The sequence below is a fragment of the Gastrolobium bilobum genome, unplaced genomic scaffold (assembly GCF_033153095.1).
Source record: "Gastrolobium bilobum isolate Gb01-03AN ecotype WA unplaced genomic scaffold, APGP_CSIRO_Gbil_v1 utg109550, whole genome shotgun sequence".
NCBI classification, from domain to species: domain Eukaryota; kingdom Viridiplantae; phylum Streptophyta; class Magnoliopsida; order Fabales; family Fabaceae; genus Gastrolobium; species Gastrolobium bilobum.
Genome location: NW_026897750.1, coordinates 25,111 through 34,224, shown reverse-complemented (window position 1 = coordinate 34,224; position 9,114 = coordinate 25,111).

Below are 9,114 nucleotides of genomic sequence, written 5' to 3'. Positions count from 1 at the left end.
GTTTAAGAGATGGGTTGAGACCCAAAGTGGCTGCAAAATTCAGGTCATCAGATTTGATAATGGAACAGAATACACTTCGCAGAGGTTTAACTCTTTCTGTGAAGAAGCTGGAATTGAGCATCAACTTACTGCTCCTTATTCTCCACAGCAAAATGGAGTTAGTGAGAGAAAAAATAGAACCATTATGGAGATGACTAGGTGTCTGCTACATGAGAAGAATCTACCAAAAGAATTTTGGGCAGAAGCAGCAAACGCAACAGCTTTTTGTTGAATAAACTGCCTACAAGGGTATTGGAGAAGAAGACACCTTTCGACGCTTGGTTTGGTTTCAAGCCACTACTAAGAAATTTGAAGGTATTTGGTTGTTTGTGTTTTTCTCACATTCCACAGGTCAAGAGAGACAAGCTGGGAGAGAAAGTTGAACCTGGGATCTTTGTTGGCTACAGTCTAATGTCAAAAGCTTACAAGATCTATCAACCACAAACATAAAAGGTGATCACTAGCAGGGATGTTCAGTTCCTAGAAGATGAGCAATGGGAGTGGACAGACGAGTCACGAGCCAAGCACAAGCAGATCTCACTGGAATTTGATGAGGTAGATGATGTTCCAGTTAGAGGTACCAGATCTCTGAATGATATATATCAGAGGTGTAGTGTGGATGTTTTGGAACCTTCAGGTTATGAGGAAGCTAAAAGTGATCAGAGGTGGATGAATGCTATGAAGGAAGAGTTGACTATGATAGAAAAGAACCAGACATGGGAACTAGTGGAAAGGCCTGAAGACAGGAAAGGGATTGGAGTAAAATGGATTTTCAGGACGAAACTCAATCCTGATGGCTCAGTGAATAAACATAAAGCGAGGTTGGTGGTGAAAGGATATGCACAGGTTTAGGGAGTTGATTTCTCATAAACCTTTGCTCCTGTTGCAAGGTTGGATACAATTAGAATGACTCTTGCTTTGGCAGCTCAACAAGGGTGGAAAGTGTATCAGTTAGATGCCAAATTTGCTTTTTTGAATGGAGTGTTGCAAGAGGAGATTTATGTTGATCAACCAGAAGGTTTTGTCACACCAGGTCAAGAGGATAAAGTGTATTTGCTAAAAAAGGCTCTTTATGGCTTGAGGCAAGCTCCCAGAGCATGGTACAGCAAGATGGATGAGCACTTGCTGAGTTTGGGTTTTGAGAAAAGTCTTAGTGAATCCACTTTATATGTCAAGAAGTTAGTATCTGACTTAGTGGTGGTGTCTCTGTACGTGGATGATATGTTGGTGACAGGGAATAATAGTTCTCAGATTACTGCATTTAAGAAAGAGATGATGAAAATGTTTGAAATGACTGATCTTGGTGAGATGTCTTATTTTCTGGGGATGGAGGTTAGGCAGACAGAAAATGAAATTTTTATCTGTCAGAAGAAGTACTTGAAGGAGATCTTGAAGAGATTCAACATGGAGGAGTGCAAGAGTGTAAGTACTCCAATGGGTCAAAAGGAAAAACTTCAAAAGAAAGATGAATCAGAACCTGCAGATGAAAGAGTTTATAGAAATTTGATTGGCTGCCTTATGTATCTCACTGCAACTAGGCCAGACATTATGTTTACCGTAAGTGTCTTATCTAGATTTCTTAATTGTCCAAGTGAGTTGCACATGGTAGCTGCAAAGAGGGTGTTAAGATACTTGAAAGGTACTCTTTCATATGGAATTAAGTTCTGCAAAATTAAGAAGTTTAAGTTACAGGGGTATTCTGATAGTGACTGGGCCGAATCAATGGATGATATGAAGATTACTTCAGGTTATTATTTTACACTTGGGTCAGCATGTTTTTCTTGGTGTTCAAAGAAGCAGGAAATAATGGCTCAATCAACTGCAGAAGCTGAGTTCATTGCAGCTACTGCAGCTGTAAATCAAGCATTATGGTTGAAGAAACTGATGGATGATCTGCATTTGGAGCAAGAAGAATGCATAGAAGTATTTGTGGATAATCAAGCTGCTCTAGCCATTTCACAGAATCCAGTATTTCATGGAAGAACAAAGCATTTTAAGATCAAGTATTACTTCTTGAGAGAAGTGCAGAAGGCTGGAGAGGTGAAGCTAGTGTACTGCAGTTCAGAAAACCAAATTGCAGATATATTCACCAAGTCATTTCATGTTGGTCGATTTGAACTTCTGAGGGCAAAGCTAGGAGTGTGCAGCACTTGATCCAGGAGGAGATTGTTGGTGTATCAAGACTATTACTGTTGTCCTATTTTCTAGGAGTTAATTAGTTGTTTCTTTTTAATTTGTCAGCTTTATTTTTAGGAATGTTTAACTGCATTTTAATTTTGTACTGCTCTGTTAGTTTGTTGCTGATATTGTGGAACAATAAGTTAGTGGGAACTTACGAGAGAGTTCAGTTTTTGTATTTAAGTTTATTTAGTTTTCATAATAAAACACCTTTGCAAAATATAGCTTCTGCTGCCCATTCTTTTTTCTGCAGAGAACAACGGTAAGTAACACATGCAACGTAAAAATGGTACATGAATATGGGTATAAACATGTAATTCATCCCTATTGCGTTCGAAATTCAAAGAGAGATTGAGTCAATTTGTCTCAACTCCCATTTATTCCAAATTCGAGGTTGAATTTTGTTCAGTAAAACAAGTCTCTTTTTTTTAACGTAAATGAGCAAAGGAGAGGTAAATGGGACACTATATGTCCTACTTCTAAATCTACTACTCAATCCAAAGTCCATCAAACTGCAATGATAGCATTTCTATCCGCACAAAAGGAAAATTTTGAATTGCTACTCATAAGCCTCTTATGCAGACTAAGACAATACACTTTGGCTCTGTTTGAATATTGTTGTACAAAACAGTTTTTTAGTTTTCAGAACAAAAAAACTAAAAAACTCGTTTGTTAAGATCTGTTTATAAAAAATGTTTTGAAAACTATAACTGTTTCTTTGTTTTTAAAATTTGTTTTCTGTTTTGGTTTTTAACTTTCAAAAAAAATAAATACAGAAAACATCTGTTTCCATAACTATTTTACAAAAACAAAAAAACCAGAACACAATCAAACAGGCCCTTTGTTACTAAGATCCAATCTCAAAAATAGGTACTAGAGTATAGTATTTCCAATGGAAAAAAAAAACAAAAAACAAAAAATTCAAAACCTTGCTACGATATCTATTTAAATAAACACAAAAAGAAAAAAAGGGGTTACCTGCTGGATGATCCTGCGTTTGTTGTGACCAGCAGCGAGCTCATCGAGATTGACAATCTTCTTAATGTTGGTTTGCATTTCACGGACAAGCTTGAATTAAACATCGGCTTGGAGAAGAGCTCGAGTGATCTCGTTGAGGCAATCGTTGAGGACCTTCTCGTCGATGATGGTGGCATTGTTCATCTGCTGTAGAGCACGTGAAATGCTCCCACTTAACTGTGCTAGAACCATCTTGCCGCCAAATTTCTTTGATCAAATTCTGAAAGGGTTTGCAGGATGTGTTGGTGACGTACGACTAGGGGTGTACAAAGGCTAGGTTAATTTTTGGCTTAAATAGTCTAGGTTTGTGAAAAAAAATATTGGGTATAGCCCGGCCCTATTAGCTTGTATAGACTCTAAATTACAAGTCTGACTTGACCTATATTTAAAAAATAAAAATTTTGATCTAAGCCCGTTAATCTGTTTAAGCCTATTAAACATGGTTTTTTGACCTTTTTATCCTTTATTAATTAAATAATAATCATTTTGCCCCTTATTTGAAACTATCTAGCAATCTTCCCTTCTTTAATCGATTAACTTGAAGATTCAATCGATTAAATGGTCAAAACTGACAAAAATGATTGACTTGAAGATTTAATCAATTAATTCTTCAAATTAATCGATTAAATCTCCCAACAGGCAATAAAAGTCAAATCTCCTCCATAAACAAAAGCAGATTTCATGCATATGAAGCAAATCAGCAAGTTAATAAGAGCTGATTACGTTTTATATTTAATAGGAGCTGATTGCGTTTTGTATTTAATAGGAGTTGGTTGTGTTTTGTATTTAATAGGAGTTGATTACGTTTTATTAGGAGTTATCATTTTACGAGTTGGTTACATTTGTATTTAATAAAACGCAATCAACTCCTATTAAATATAAAACACATTCAACTTCTATTAAATATAAAACGCAATCAGCTTCTATTAAATACAAAACGCAATCAATCAATGTTTTCACGCTCATTTGATATATTTACTCATTTCATTGAAATGTTGCCCATAAATAGGCTCAGAATTACAAATTACAAATAAATTTGAATTGGTGACAATCTGTAACCAACTCGTAAAATGACAACTTCTAATAAAACGCAATCAGCTCCTATTAAATACAAAACACATTCAACCCCTATTAAATACAAAACGCAATCAGCTCCTATTAAATACAAAACGCAATCAATCAATGCTTTCAAGCTCATTTGGTATATTTACTCATTTCGTTGAAATGTTGCCCTTAAAATTTAAATAGCCTCAGAATTACAAATAAATTTGAATTGGTGACAATCTGTAACTAACTCGTAAAATGACAATTCCTAATAAAACGCAATCAACTCCTATTAAATACAAAATGCAATCAGCTCCTATTAAATACAAAACGCAATCAATCAATGCTTTCACGCACATTTGATATATTTAATCGATTAAATATAAGTTTTAATTGATTAAATCAATTAAGAGGGAGATTTAATCGATTAAGAGGGATATTTAATCAATTAAATCTTCAGGTCAACCACTTTTGTCAGTTTTGACCATTTAATCGATTAAATCTTCAAGTTAATCGATTAAAGAGGGGTAGATTGGTAGATAGTTTCGGATAAGGGGCGAAATTGTTATTAATTAATTAATGAAGGGCAAAAGGGTCAAAAAGCCTATTAGACATTCAACGATCAAAAGAATAACTAAAATATTATTATTTTATTATTCAAAATTATTAAAATAATAATTTTAAATTTTAAATTTTAAATAAATAATATGATATAGCTTGGCCTGTAGGCTTATATGCCCAACATGTACAAAAAAAAGTCTATGGCTTGTTTTCTAAATAGATTTTTTTAAAAGCCTAGGCTTGTTCTATTTTACTATTTATAATAGGCAAAGTCTGGCCTAATATAAGCTAGGTCATAGGCTCCTGTAGGCCGACCTACCCCATTTACACCACTAGGTACGAGGGAATGAATTTACTGTTATTAAAATTATTATTTTAAAAATTAACTCAAAAAGCAATAAGAGAGATATTAATATAGTCGTTTTTATGTGAAAAACTCAAAACTAAAAAAAAAAAAAACTATGGGTTGTGGTATCTAATACTAAAATTCGACTAGCAACTCTAATATGAAACTTGTATATAAGGAGCTCTCTAGTATCTCAGTTTCCTAGTCTATCCCTTACACAAATTTTCACATGATATTCCCAGTATAAAAACTGGTATCCAAATTTTTCAACACAGACCTTCAAAAAGGTCAAGAAGAAAATTACTACCTTGGTTCTTCTTCTCTTCAAGCATATAATCTGAATTCCTATGCAGTAATATGCAATGAGTCTTATTTATAATAATAACACTTTATCTCTCCTGAAAGCTAAGAGATATAAATTCGAAATCTTTTCAAAAACAAATCAGAAATATTTTACTCTTAAATGAAATTTTAAATGCAATTTACAAAAATAGGATTTCTAATTTTTTTCAAATAAAAAATATGTAAATCTTAAATATCTTATTATATTATGCAATGCAATTCTAATATAAATCTTTTGTAAAGAGTATTTTATTTTTCTTACATGAAATCTAAAAAGATAAAATATATCATAAACTTTACTTGATTTCATGCTTTTTTCTCTCTTCATGATATCTTTCATATTTTCTCAAATCTTCATGCAATCTTTAATCATCTTGAATAATATTAATATCAGAATAAATATTATTCTAAAATCTCAAACAATCATCTCATTAGTAATTCCAAGACAATAAATTATTATCAATTAAATTAATATTAAATTGATTGTAATCATCAAAATATATTTTAAATCAATTAAACAATTGGGTATAACAAATATCCAGTAAGATAAAGCTTTTTTCAATAGTATGACTTGTGTTCAATTGGCAAAACGGGCTTGGTCCGCCTCGCCCATAAGCAAGGTAGGTTGAGTTTGATAACATGCTAGCTCGCCTCGTCACTGGATTGGTTAGCCTCGCCTGTCCATCTTTTTTTTGTTTACTTTACATCTAACCTAACTTAACTTTTACTTAGGGGTTAATCTTTTTTATTTGTTTCTCCCAAATTAGTTCTCAAATATTTTATTTATTAGAATTGTCATATTTATTCATAAAATCATTGAAAAAGATGTAATTATTAAGTGCAACTATGGAGGATTTTCTAGTGAACAATGTTGTCAAAAATGATATTTTACTATGACTAATATTCCTAATATTATGTATAAGTAAGCTTGTACAAATAAAAATAATTTTTTAAATCTATTAAGAAAATCTCAACACATAGGTGGGTTGGCAAGAAGGACAGGTTATCCACTTTACCACCTTATTATTAGTTCTTAAAATGTTTATTAGTTATTGGTGACATTTGTAAATTTCAATATTTATTATAAAAAGTTAAAAAAAGGGGGTGTTTGATAATTCATTTAGAACATCAGTATATATATACATATATTTTGTAACTACTTATCATTTCATTATTTAGTTTATGAATAAATAAATTCACACAAAGAAAGATACCTTCTTTATTTGGATACAAATATTAGACTAAAATTTACGAAAAATAACTTAAAAAAAGAGAGGCATGCTTACTTGTATTCTTAAAATTGTTTAATAAAAATTGAGTTTCAATTCGTGTATGTTCAAGTGGAAACACCTCAATAGATTATGATGTTTTCGGGTCTCCTTCCAGGCAATTCGGTAATTGTTGAAGATAGTTCTTTTGTGCAATCTTGTAGAATAAAAGTAAAAAAAAGGAGTGAGAAATATGAACAAAATGCATACTGATCAGTCCAACACCAACTGGGCTGTGCCTAATCACACACAATTGAAGGTAGAGGATATTGACAAGGAGAAGGAGTGATGTTTGTGTTGCTACCGAGATGCTGGGTTGCTAGGCGAGGTAATATGATATGTTCCGAGATGGTTGAACAACACATTTGCATCTCTGGGCACTTTGCAAGCGATTGGGGAGTACCTGCAATGACATTGCGACGCTCAAATCAGTTTAATACTCAAAAAGGTTCAAATATTCAAAGTAAGATATCATACCTGGGCCAGTGGCCTCTGTATTTAAAGTGAGTCATTGCCTTGTTCATTGCCGCCTTTCATATGGTGGCGTTTATGTTGATTGGCGGAGAGGGGTGGTCTCTTTCAGTCGATTCCTTGATAGGCAAGCCTATGCATAGTAGGTAATTCAGTAGATAAGGCAGCAAGTTGGAGCTATCATCCTTTCACTGGTCCCTAGCGGTGGGCATCTTACTTGAGTTGTTGGTCCCAGCAATGATGGTTCTTTTCAGGTTAAGTTATGCTGGCATGGTGGCCAAATATGTAGCGAGATTCATGACCTACCTACGAGATGCTCTGCCTTGGTGACTATGTCGCATGAACTATTTGGGCCTTTTGAGCCTCTTTATAATTAGGCCTCTATAACAAGTCCAGATCAGAAGCCCCCGAGCTTGGTGCTTATGATGTAGGCATGAGGAGCGAAATGTAGTCTTTAAGCGAGATATGTCTTTCATGTGGAATGCATCCCTCAAATCTAAGATGTCATATGTTTCACTGGTAGCGAGATTCGTGCCACGTACCCCTAATACTTTATGCACTTGAGTAGGTTTTGGTGGTTAGTCATTTCGCCGCTTAATCAAGTGATTGATGTAATTTTAATTGTCAGTAGCATTAAATGCAATGTTGATTACATATGGATTTTATGAAATAACCTTTTGATCTTCGGCTAACACGGGTCCCACTTGTGGTAAAACCGTTTCATCTTTAAATGCTTTTACTTTTATGCCATTCAATTACTTTTCATATGTTTATTTCATTGGTTTTGGAGGGAATCGCTTATCGTTGTTCCTCAAACTAATGTTGTCAAAATCGAATTTCTATGTAGAAACGGAAGGGGATGATAGAAACGTAAATCGTAAAAACGACACGAAACGTAAAGTTTTTACTACTTAAAGGTCAAGATACAAAATATGAACAATTTCATATTTAAAAGATATAAGTCGTATAACTATACAAGACATAAGTCCAAACACATAAAAAAGAGCTTAACAACTTCTGCAACCAAGTTCCAAAACATCAAAAGAATAAAGTTTAATAACTTCTAAATTATATCAATTGATTCAAATCAAATACATTATTTTGCATCAGTTGCATGTCCTTAATGTTCTCTTCTCTTGCTCCTATAACAAGTTCATTTGCAATAAAATATAATAGATTGATTTGAAATCCACCTCAGTTTAGTATTCAAACTTTTCACTAGTGACTTCACCCTCTTCTTTCTCTGCAACAACGACTTCACGAGAGGTTTTTTTCTTCGAATAGCTAGAAAAAGATACTGTGCATTTTGATTTGGCGAAAATAGAAATAGTTTTTTTTTAAAGGTCATAGGTTAAAAGTTGACCCGATTCATTTTTTTTTGGGTAAACTAAAAAGAAGTACAATACAAGGACTTCCAAGGAGGTAACACTTTTATTTTCTTTTATTTTGCATTTCGAGTACTCTTCGGATGGCCGTTTCTGATCTTTTGTAAGTCTCTACATTTATGGTTTTCTACATTCCTGCATAAAGTAGACTAGTTCCTTTTCTGGAGGTTCTGGGTTCTGGATTTTTAAGTTTCTTCCCTTTCAAGATTTCTGGGTTTTCTGAGTTGTGTATCAACCTTTTAAAAAAAAGGTAGGATATTTATACTACCAAATTTTTCTACTACCACTCTAATTACTATTAGATTAGAGGAAAAGTTGAATGAAGAGAGAGAAAGAAAAATAACTTTTGAATCCAATGGTGATTAGAGTGGTAGTGAAGTGATAGTAGAAAAATTTAGTAGTATGAATATCCTACCTCTTTAAAAAAATATCTGACGAACATTATTTTTCCGTTATTTTTAGA